The sequence below is a fragment of the Sapajus apella genome, unplaced genomic scaffold (assembly GCF_009761245.1).
Source record: "Sapajus apella isolate SASKATOON/1434 unplaced genomic scaffold, GSC_monkey_1.0 scaffold1, whole genome shotgun sequence".
NCBI lineage: Eukaryota > Metazoa > Chordata > Mammalia > Primates > Cebidae > Sapajus > Sapajus apella.
The window spans coordinates 63,719,718-63,731,880 of record NW_022436941.1 but is presented as its reverse complement, the minus strand read 5'-3'; the positions used below and the strand labels follow the sequence as shown (position 1 = coordinate 63,731,880).

Genomic DNA, 12,163 nt, shown 5'->3' with positions numbered 1-12,163 from the left:
TAGGGGCTGGATAAATAAGGCTGAGACCTACTGGACTGCATTCCCAGGAGGTTAGGCTTTCTAAGTCACAGGATGAGATAGGAGGTCAGCACAAGATACAGGTCAAAAGACCTTGCTGATAAAACAGCTTGCAGTAAAGAAGCCAGCCAAAACCCACCAAACCCAAGATGGCGATGAAGGTGACCTCTGATCATCCTCACTGCTCATTATACACTAATAATAATTCATTAGCATGCTGAAAGACGCTTTCCCCAGCGCCGTGACAATTTACAAATACCATGTCAGTATCAAGAAGTTACCCTATGTGGTCTAAAAGAGGGAGGAACCATCCGTTACAGGAATTTTCTACCCCTTTCCCAGAAAACTCATGATTAATCTACCACCTGTTTAGCATGTAATCAAGAAGTAACTGTAAGTGTCCTTCATTCAGAAGCCCAAGCTGCTGCTCTTCCTGTGGAGGAGCCATGCTTTTATTCCTTTACTCTCCTAATAAATTTGCTTTCATTTTACTGGATGGACTTGCCCCACATTATTTCTTGTGTGAGATCCAAGAACCCTCTCTCTCTCGGGGTCTGATTGGAACCTCTTTCTGGTAATAGCTCTGGACATCAAGTCAGGACACAAGCGTGTGGGCACAGTGGGCAGCGGAATGTTCCTGGAAGCCATCCTCCAGTGGGACAGCTAACAATAACTTAACAGTCTCAGAAGGGACTACAAACCACACTGATATACCCCACCATCAAACCGGAGATATCCCAACTCAGATTCCTCTTAGCCTATCCCCGAAATGCCCAGCTCCACCCAACACTGGAGGAAACTGGAGGAAAGCAAGGCAGAGTAGAAAGCAACAGTAGTTTTAACTGAGTAAGGAAATAATCTACTAAGTTTGCAAATTTTTCTAGTTTTGCAAATTTTAAACAATTTTTACTTTATTATTATTTTTCATAGAGACAAGGTCTTGCTATGTTGCCCAGGCTGATCTCAAACTCCTAGGCTCCAGTGATCCTCCTGCCTCAGCCTTCCAAAGTACTGGGATTACAATCATGAGTCACTGCACCAGCCCTAGTTTACAAATTTTTTGAGAGGGAGTTTTGCTCTTGTTGCCTAGGCTGGAATGCAGTGGTACAATCTTGGCTCACTGCAACCTCTGCCCACCACAACCTCCACCTCCCGGGTGGAATCTCCTGCCTCAGCCTCCCAAGTGGCTGAGATTAGAAGCACCTGCCACCATGCCCAGCTAATTTTTGTATTTTTCGTAGAGATGGAGTTTCCCCATGTTGGCCAGACTGGTCTCGAACTCCTGACCTCAGGTGATCCACCCACCTCGGCCTCCCAAAGTGCTAGGATTACAGGCATGAGACACCGCGCCCGGTCACATATTTTTAAAAAGCATATGACCTGCCACACATGGTGTCTCACACCTGTAATCCCAACACTTTGGGAGCCCAAAGGCAGGAGGATTGCTTGGGCCCAGGGGTTCAAGACCAGTCTGGGCAGCATCCATCTCTACAAGAAATATGAAACAAAAAAACAACAAAAATGCATATGACCATCTGAACACATTGCTAGGATCCGCTTAGCACCTGGGAAGGGACTCATGTGAACAGGGGTCCCAGGGCTTAAGCCTCATTAGCTTCATGGTATCTGAGCTTTAGAGTCAGACAATATGGGTTTGAATCCTGACTCAACCACTTAGCAGTGATGTGATGCATTGAGAAAGCAAAAATTTATTTTTCAAGCATTCATTTCTACAACTGTGAATCAGAAATGATAGTTTGTATTTCACTGGGGTTTATAAGGAGCATTAAAATGTATATAAAAGCTTGATAAAATGTATATAAAAGCTTTAGCAATGTGCCTGAAACACAGATTCTCACTAAGTAATAACCAAAGTGATTAGCGCTACTGGCTCACATCTGCTCCATGAAAGTAGGTCTGCATCTCCTTTCACTGTGAGGATGTTGAGATGCAGTGTTCATGGTAGCCAGATCCCCTTGGGGTGCTGAAAAGGAGTGGTGTGGAGGGGGCGGAACCCTGGCTTTGCCTAACTCTCACAAGACTTCTTTCAGGACTGAATAATTCCTAGCTTCTATTATCATAGGCATGCATAGCAGGTACCTGGGCCCGTGGTGACCCTGGCAGCAACTCCAAGTGACTTACCCACATCCCCCAAACCCTGCTGTGATTCTGCTTCCCACAAAAGCAGCCTGCACAGGGCACTTCTGAGTGCACAGATGTCCAGCTCCATGGGAGGGCCTCTGGCAGCCAGAAAGAGGAGGAAGGAGAGGAAGAAGGGGAAGTGGTTGGGCACACGCTGGGAGCTCCCACAGGCCATGAGTACACAGTGCAGAGCCTGGCAGACCTGGCACACCTCCTCAAGGCTGCCTTTTCCCTGCTACCCAAGGCTCTGCCATTCATCTTGCCAGATCAGAGAAGCTACAGACACAGAATGTTTGTCCAAGGCTCTGAGTCTTTTCCAGGTGCAGCCTCAGCAAATCACACCAGGAGAAGGAACCTGCTTCCTCAGGACTAAAAAGAGGACCAAAGAGCAACTGTTCACAGCAGGCCAAATTTACAAAACAGTGGTGGAGAAAATGAATAATTTACGAGGATGAACACAGGGCCATATGAAGTGATCTCTTTACACACAGGAAGGTACCGCAGGAAGCCAACGGTGGCATGTCTGGAGCCCAGCACTGTGCCAGCCCCCTAGGGGACACTCTGGAGGTGGGAACGACAGAGCACTGCCAGGAGTTGGGGGCTCAGTCTCTAGAGTCATGCAGACCTGAACTTACAGCTAACTTCTCCACTTTTAAGCTGTATGCCTCAGGACAAGTTTGTTAACCTCTCTGGACCTCAATTACTCATCTGTAAAACAAGGATGCTTATATTCTTTTTTGAAAGGATTGAAAAATACAGTCCAAGTGCTTAAAACACATACAAAGTCTTCTATTGCATACATTTAATGTGTACAACATGGTTTGTTGGTATACATAGAACACATGAACACATTCTCTCTCTCTTTCTCTCTCTTTTGGTAGAGATGCGGATCATGCTTTGTTTCCCAGGCTTGTCTTGAACTCCTGGCCCCAAGCGATCCTCCTGCCTCAGCCTCCCAAAATGCTGGGATTATAGGAGTGAGCCACCACATCCGGCCCACGTTCTCTTAATGATGTATTTTGATGCACAGAAGTTCCTGATTGTAATGTAGTCTAAGTTATCAACCTCTCCATTTAGGTCAGTGCTTTGATTTCTGTCTGCTTCAGCGTTAGGAAGACATTCTCCTCACCTAGCACCTTCATTGTTTCTCATTTCACATTTAGATCTACATTCAGCTGAAATTCATTTTTGTATATCTTTAGTAGTCATCAGAAGATCAAAAGACATCATTAAAACTGTAAAAAGGCAAGCCTCAGAGTTAGAAAAGATATTGATAGTTGGAATCACCAAGAAAAGTATCCTATTCAGACTAGATGAAGAATTCCTACAAATCAATACAAAAAAGGCATGCAACCAAATAGTAAAAGAGGAAAAACTTAAACAGAAACTTCACCAAAAAAACATCCAGAAGATTATGGCCATTTAACATATGAAAAGGTGCTCAATTTCATTAGACATTAGGGAAATGCAAATAAAACTATGGTACAATACCAATAGAGACTCCGCCAAATAGCTAAAATTTAAAAGACTGATAATACCATGTGATGGCAAGGAACACTCTCCAAGGAACTCCCACCACTGAGGAGGGGGGCAGATTGGTCTGACCACATCGGAAACATGTTTGGAAATATCTGCTAAAGCTGCATAATTCATTTCCTTGGTATATACTCAGTAGAAAGGCTTGCATATGTGAACCAGAGATATGTACAATAAGGTTTGCAGCAGCCACTGCCAAATACGGATGTCACAGAAAAATGCCTTTCAGGTGGATTCCTTGAGCTCGGGAGTGCAAGGCCAGTGTGGGCAACATGGTGAAACCCCATCTCTACAAAAAATATGAAAATCAACTCCGTGTAGTGGCACATTCCTGAAGTCCCAGCTACTCAAGAGGCTGAGGCGAAAAGATTGATTGAGCCCTGGAGATCGAGGCTGCATTGAGCCATGATAATGTCACTGCACTCTAGCCTGGGTGACAAAGCAAGACCATCTCAAACAACACGCTGCCTTCATCAGATTACCCTAGACTCACCCATTGTCATCCAAACCCTGCCCCCCGCCCACCTTCTTCCTGGCATTCACATGTCTGCCTGAATTATATATTCTTACTTCGCCCTGTTTGTCAGCATTTTTACTATTCCTTTTAAAGTGTATCTTACTCCAGCTTCCTAAATAAGTATGATTTTAACTGCCAAGATTATTAAAGAAAATTCAGAAAAGGCAGCTTGCCGTTGGTTTGTTACAAAAGAAATACATCTCTATGGGAGAAAGACATTCTCTTTTTCCAGACTTCCTTATAATATAATGGTTACCATTGATTGAGCTCCATCTATGAGACTTGGTGTTTACAGACACTATTTGTATTAATTTATTTAAAAATGATTTTTAATATAGTCATGTTTTTAATAATTAAATTAAATTTAAAATGAACTGTTTGCAATTTTTTTTTTTTTTGGAGACGGAGTTTCACTGTTGTTGCCCAGGCTGGAGTGCCACAATCTCGACTCACCGCAACCTCTGCCTCCCAGGTTCAAGCGATTCTCCTGCCTCAGCCTCCCGAGTAGCTGGGATTACAGTCATGTGCCACCATGCCCAGTTAATTTTGTATTTTTAGTAGAGACAGGGTTTCTCCATGCTGGTCAGGCTGGTCTCAAACTCCCCATCTCAGGTGATCCGCCCACCTCAGCCTCCCAAAGTGCTGGGATTACAGGCGTGAGCCACTGCACCCAGCCTTATTTGTTTCTTAAGTAATTTAGAATAAACAATTTTTTATAGTTACTTTACAGCCATGTGGGTATATTATTATCCCCATTGCATAGATGAGGAAACAGATTCAGAGAAGTTAAGTGACTTGTCCCAAAATGCACAGCTAGTCAGTGACAAGCTCAATTGAACCCTAGGTTGTTCAATCTTATTCTAAGGTGCACAGTCTTGACTACCCACCTATAGTACTTGCATATTCAGGACTAACCCAGTGCAGATGTTACTTCCTCAATATTCTCTCTTTTGCCTTTTTAGGCAACAAGGAAAGGCAAGCTCTAAAAGTAGAAGGGAGAGTGTCAGCTTTCTGGCATTTAGAATGAATTTGTTCAAGGGGTGAACAAGCTTACCACGTGCCAGTTCTCAGATTAGGCACCAACAAACAATGGCTTAGAAAAACAGATCTAGTTCCTGCCCTCACAGAACTTCCCCCTAGAAAACTCTCCAAACAGGCAAATAGCATTCATTTAGGACACATATTCAATAATGTTAATGATCAGTCACCATGTGCCTGGCACTGTGCTGGGTGCTGGGGACAAGCAGGGTGGAAAAGGCAGACCCAGCTCCTCCTCTACCAGTTTACAGTCTAGCTGGAGAGACAGACAAGTAAACAGGCAAGGACAATATGACATGCATTATTATGGCAGAAGTCCTGACATTATCAGGGCTCCTAGAAGTAAGCCTCCGCAGGAGGGTTAGGGAAGGCTCCCTGGAGGAGGAACACCACCCTTCTCTGCTCATATTTGGAGTGAGGCCAAGAGACTGCTGAGCTTTCCTGACTTGTCCAGGCTGCCAGGGTGATGTCCAAAGTACTCTTTCATCTACTGACCAGCTCAAAAGTAACAGCTAACAATTACAGAGTGTTTAATGTGAGCCAGGCACTATTCTATTGCTTTTCACATTTCTCATTTCATCCTCCCAGGAACCCTAGCTGGGAGCATTTCTGTTTACAGAAGAACCTGAAGCACAGTGAGAGTAAGTCACCTACCCTACATCACATAGCTAGTCAAGGAAAGAGCCTAGCTTGACACCCAGGCAGAAGGCTCCAGAATCTGCACCCCTCCATCACCCTCAACTGCCTCTGTGTAGAAAGCCCCAAAATACGAAATGCGTGAAACCACTGCTCAGAGCTATAGTTGCCCAAAGGTCATTTTTGTTCACAATAAGCAAAGAGATATAGCCAGACCTGTGCTGATTAGTATTTAACAACCATTTCTCCAGATTTGTAGCATTTGCAGATTTCCTTGGCATAATTACTCCCACCATGGTTGATTTCAAGCTGCCAGTGTGATGTCTCCGAATGTGGAGTTGGGAGGACAGTGCAACCCTATCATTCTATATTGTTTCCACCATACAGGTACAATAGCCTTAAGAGCACACATAATAGTATATGCAGGAAAATCATCAGGAAGTGATACGTTCTGAGGATCTGTTATCTTTGTTTTTAATATAATTTAATTTTAAGTTTATATAACTTAGCTTTTGACAATGGCTGTGTTTAACAAATTTTCAGCAAAAATTCCTGGAAATTTAGCAATCAGCATCTGTGAGTCAGGACGACACCCTCCAGCATTTCACTGGATATAGTCCTAGGTTCTCTGGCTTGATTCTAGGCTCTAATTACCTGCCTCTGCTTCCTTTGCAACTCTAGGTGCCCTACAAAGTTACCAGCAGGGAGAGAAGGGAGAAGGGAGAGGTCTTAGCAAGTACTTAGCACCTGCTATGCGGCAGTCACTGTGGTCAATGCTTCATGTTATTTCATTTTACACTCACTTTAATCTCATAGGAAAGAGATTAATACAGGTATTTATTTCGTTTGCACTTTTTGCCATTATATTCCCAGGGGGTTGGACTATGCCTTACACATAGCAGACACACAATTCATGTTTGCCGAATGAACAAATGAATAAAAAAGCTGAGGATGAAACCCGACTCCTCAGCCTGCACACAAGGCCCTCCATGATCTGGCCCCTGCCTCCGGCTCCAGCCTCCCTTCCCACCATGCCCAAGTGAATCCATCTCACCCGCACACAGCTTGCTGCTAGACACTGCCAAGACTACTTGGCTTGTGCTGTCCCCACTGCCTAGCAGGCCCTTCCACCATGCATCTTTCTTAGGCCAGATTTCCCCAGAAACAGACTCTAAGAGAGAGATTCAAACACAGGAAGTATATTGATAGGAGCTCTTGGTAAGAACCCTCATAAGTAATTGAGAGGGAAAAACAAGAAGGGGGGAACAGAAGTGAGGAAAGCGGGATTGGGCAGGAGAAAGTTGAACTGTGAGGTCTCAGCCAAATCCATGGGAGGCTCAGCATATGGGATGGATGGCAGAGTTGTGCCACACTGAAGCAAGGGGCAGGGCCTTTTTAATCACATTTGTACCTCATCATTGAATGAGGGCCATCTGTGCATGGCGGATAACTTTGAGTGAAGCAGCTCCCTTTGCCAAAGGCATAGTCTGGAGAGGGACTAGGCTGTGAGCCACCAGCGAACAAAACTCTGGGAAGCTGGGGAAGCAGTAACCCAGTCCTAAAGATGGATCTGGGCTGCACATTCCGGCATGTATCATCTTATTTCTTACCTATGCCCAGCCATGTTTTGTTTTCTTGTTGTTGTTTTGTTTTGAGACAGAGTCTCTCTGTGTTGCCCAGGCTACAGTGCAGTGGTACAATCTCTACTCACTGCAACTTCCACCTCCCAGGTTTAAACAATTCTGGTGCCTCAGCCTCCAGAGCTGGGACTACAGACATGCACCACGACACTGGCTAAGTTTTGTATTTTTAGTAGAGATGGGATTTCACCATGTTGCCCAGCCTGGTCTCGAACTCCTGACCTCAGGTGATCTGCCCACCTCAGCCTCCCAAAGTGCTGGGATTACAAGCATAGGCCACCGTGCCTGACCCCAGCCATGTTATTTAATTGACTCTACAGTTTAGAATGGTTTTAGGTTCATAGTGAAATTGAGCAGAGGGTACAGAGAATTCCCAAATACCCCTGCCCTGACACACACACACACAGCCTTTCCCGTTATCAACAGCCCTTACCAGAGTGGTAATTTGTTACAACTGATGACCCTACTTTGACACATCATTTTCACCCAAAGTCCATAGTTTACTTTCGGGTTCTTTCTTGGTGTTGCACAGTCTATGGGTTTGGACAAAAGTATAATGACATCTATCTAGCATTGTAGAATCACACAGAATAGTTTCACTGCCTTAAAGATCCTCTGTGTCCCCCTGTTAGATCTGGCCTAAAGAAGAAAAACAAAACAAAAAAAGATCATCTGTGCTCCACCTATTCATCCCTCCTTCAGCACCCCGTACCCCTGGCAACCACTGATCATTTACTGTCCATATTCTGCCTTTTCCAGAATATCATATAGTTAGAATCTTACAGTATGGAGCCTTCTCAGGTTGGCTTTTTTCACTTAGTAATATGCATATAAGATTCCTCCATGCATATTACTCCATGTATATTCATGGCTTGATAGCACATTGCTTTTTAGCACTGAATAGCTTTCCACTGTCTGGTTGTACCACAGTGCATCCATTTATCCACCTACTAACAGACATCTTGGTTGCCTCCAAAGTTTGGCATTTATAAGTAAAGCTGCTATAAATACCCATAGGCAGGTTTCTGTTTGGACATAAAAGTTTTCCTGGCCAGGCACGGTGGCTCAAACCTGTAATCCCAGCACTTTGGGAGGCCGAGGCGGGCGGATCACGAGGTCAAGAGATTGAGACCATCCCGGCCAACATGGTAAAACCCCGTCTCTACTAAAAATACAAAAATTAGCTGGGTGTGGTGGCACACGCCTGAAGTCCCAGCTACTCGGGAGGCTGAGGCAGGAGAATTGCTTGAATCTGGGAGGCGAAGGTTGCAGTGAGCTGAGATTGTGCCCCTGCACTCCAGCCTGGTGCCTGGCGGCAGAGTGAGACTCTGTCTCCAAAAAAAGAAAAAAAACAGCTTTCCTTTTGGTAAATACCAAGGTACATGATTGCTGGATTATTCGTAAGGATATGTTTTGCTTGTAAGAAACCACCAACCTGCCTTCCAAAGCGGTACCATTTTGCATTCTCACCAACAATGAATGAGTTCCTGTTGCTCCACATCCATGTCAGCATTTGGTTTCACTGCTCAGTCACTTAACTCAGCAGCTAGCTGTACCAGAGCAGGTCGTACATGAGCAATGTGACTCTATATAATAAAGCTAAATATTTAGGTGCCACCAGTTCTAATTTAGGCAGTAGAGCAATAATGGTTAAGAACATGGATGCTAGGCCACATTTTCTGGGTCCATTTCTGTGCTCTATCATGTCTAACTGATTGACCTTTGACAAGTTGCTTAACTGCTCTGTCCCTTGCTTGCTTCATCAATAAAATAGAAGAATAGTAGGCCGGGTACAGTGGCTCACACCTGTAATCCCAGCACTTTGGGGGGCCGAGTCAGGCAGATCACCTAAGGTCGGGAGTTTGAGACCAGCCTGACCAACATGGAGAAACCCCATCTCTACTAAAAACACAAAATTAGCTGGGCATGGTGGCACGTGCCTGTAATTCCAGCTACTCGAGAGGCTGAGGCAAAGGAATCACTTTAACCTGGGAGGCGGAGGTTGTGGTGAGCTAAGATCACACCATTGCACTCCAGCGTGGGCAACAAAAGGAAAACTCTGTCTCAAAAAAAAAAAGAAGACAATTAGTACCTACCTCTGTGGTTGTTGAGTTAATGCAAAGCACTTGGAACGGTGTCAGGCACAGAGTATGCCCTCAATAAATTTCAGTGATTAGGCCGAGCACAGTGGCTCATCCCTATAATCCCAGCAATGTGGGAGGCTGGGGCAGCGAGATCACCTGAGGTCAGAAGTTCGAGGCCAGCCTGGCCAACATGGCAAAATCCCTGTCTCTACTAAAAATATAAAAATTAGCCAGGCATCATGGCACGCACCTATAATCCCAGCTACTTGGGAGGCTGAGGCAGGAGAATCGCTTGAACCCAGGAGGAAGATGTTGCAGTGAGTTGAGATGGCACCACTGCACTCCAGGCTGGGCACTACAGTTGAAGCAAGACTCCATCTCAAAAAAAAAAAAAAAAAAATTTGGTGATTATCACCAAAGACAGGTATATTTTAAACAATTCAGTTTAGATTGTCAGAAAATGACTGACTAGAATAAATCCTTGAAAGTCTTGGCTCTCCACAAGAACACACAGAAAGAAATGGATTTTTAGCCTTCAATTCAATGGCTACTTTTTTTTTTTTTTTTTTTTTTTTTTTCAGGGTCTCACTTTGTCACCAGGCTGGAGTGCAGTGGCACAATCATAGCTCACTGTAGCCTCAAACTCCTGACCTCAAGCAATCCTCCCACTTTGGCCTCGCAAAGGACTTGGAATTACAGGCAGGAGCCACCATGCTGGGCCATCAATGGCTACATTTTTTAAATCCTCACACAGTGAAGCAGTGTATCAGACATTCCAGAGTAATAACCCCAGGTATTCAGTTGAAGACTTGCTATAGCAAGTACAAGTGAGACAGTTTTTCCATGTCCACCCAACAGAAACCAACTTCATGTTGGTAATGGCATTTCAAGAGCCTTAACTCCCCACTGCTGTTCAGATGCTAGGTTCTGGTTTTCTGGACTCAAGGAGGCATGTTACATCCTTCCTCTTGAGCTATTTTGTCCACTGTGTGTTTAAAATGATGCAAGAATTAAACAATCGCAAATCTGCATGTCCTAAATGGCCATTTCCTCCATCCCACCCTCCATACCTGTGTTTTCCTCTCTAGGGGCCTTTTAGCTGCTAGAGAAAAATACATGAGGTTTCCTGTCTGTCTGCCATGACTGACTTACCTTCTATCCCTCATTCCCCAGAGAAGCAAGGGCCAGAAAGAGAAAAGGAAGAAGAGGGGATATGGGAATGTGGGGAAATCTTCAAGGAGAAGCAAAGCAGTCGTCCTCCTTCTGCGGAGCATTTACCTGGGGCCGCAGGAAATGTGATGCTCCTGTTGAGATTCTAATGAGTGTAGCAGCCAGGTTTTTTGGTCTCATCTTCCAGTGGGAAATCCTTTGTACAGGGTGGCTTTAGCCATAACACCACAGAGGTCCAGAGACCTCAGATTGCTGATTGGTGCAAGTTTGTTTATTCGGTCACTAAAAATATATATACTAAGAAACTAAAATGAACCAGAAATATTCCTAGGCACCAAAGGGAATAATATAGAAGCGGTTCCTTTCCTCAAGGAGCCTACATCAGAATGGGAAAAGACAGACAATCAACAGGTAAACAAATAGACCAACGAAATCTGTAAGATGGAAAGCAGGGTATGCAGAGCACAAAACAGGATGATGCATCCTGCATCACTGGGTTGGTGCAACTTTAGATTGAATGGCCAGCGAAGGCAGCTTTCTGGAGGTGGCCATTGACCTGAATGACAACCATATGTCTTAGGCCAGGTGAGATAGCTGAACCTGTAATCCCAGCACTTGGGGAGGCCAAGGTGGGAGAATCACTTGAGCTTAGGAGTTCGAGACCAGACTGGGCAACATAGTGAGACCTCATCTCTACAAAAGCAATCAAAAAATTAGCTGGGCATCATGGTGCGCACCTGTAGACCTAACTAGTAGTTAGTAGTCCACTCCTGTGGACCTGGTTTGCGAATTTCTCACCCTTGCACGGCGAGCTCAGTGCCTGCAAACAGCTCTGTCATTTACAGCATCATCATCATCATCAAGGGGTTGTACTTTATAGGGAATAAAACCTCACTTTAAAAAAATCTGCCATGTAATCCAACAAGGGAAAAAAAAAGTAAAGATTCATTATGAATGTAAGCAACTCCATCCAGAATGGAAGCTGTTTTGGTTTGAGTATGTCCCTCAAATTCATGTGTTGGAAACAGAAGCCCCCAATGCAACAGTGTTAAGAGGTGGGACCTTTAAGAGGTAATTAGATCATGAGAGCTCTGTCCTAATGAATGGAGGAATGTTATTTCAAGAGTGGGTTCATTATTGAGAGAGTAGGTTTGTCATCAAAGCTAGTTCAGCCTCCTCTTGCTCTCTCTTGGGCTTTCTTGCTTTTCCTCTTTCCACCTTGAAATGATGAAGCAAGAAGGCCCTCACCAGATGTCGGTCCCTCCAACCTCTCAGTCTCCAGAACTGTAAGAATAAAATACGTTCTTTTTTTTTTTTTTTTTTTTTTTTTTTTGAGTCAGTTTTGCCCTTTTTCCCAAGGGTGGGTGGAATGGGGGGGGCTC

General features: G+C 44.5%; 1 protein-coding gene across 1 annotated transcript in view; it reads left to right on the top strand.

Moving 5' to 3' along the window:
* Window positions 1–12,163, top strand: part of SV2C (synaptic vesicle glycoprotein 2C) — a 269,321-nt gene that overhangs the window by 255,473 nt on the left and 1,685 nt on the right. The window lies entirely within an intron of this gene.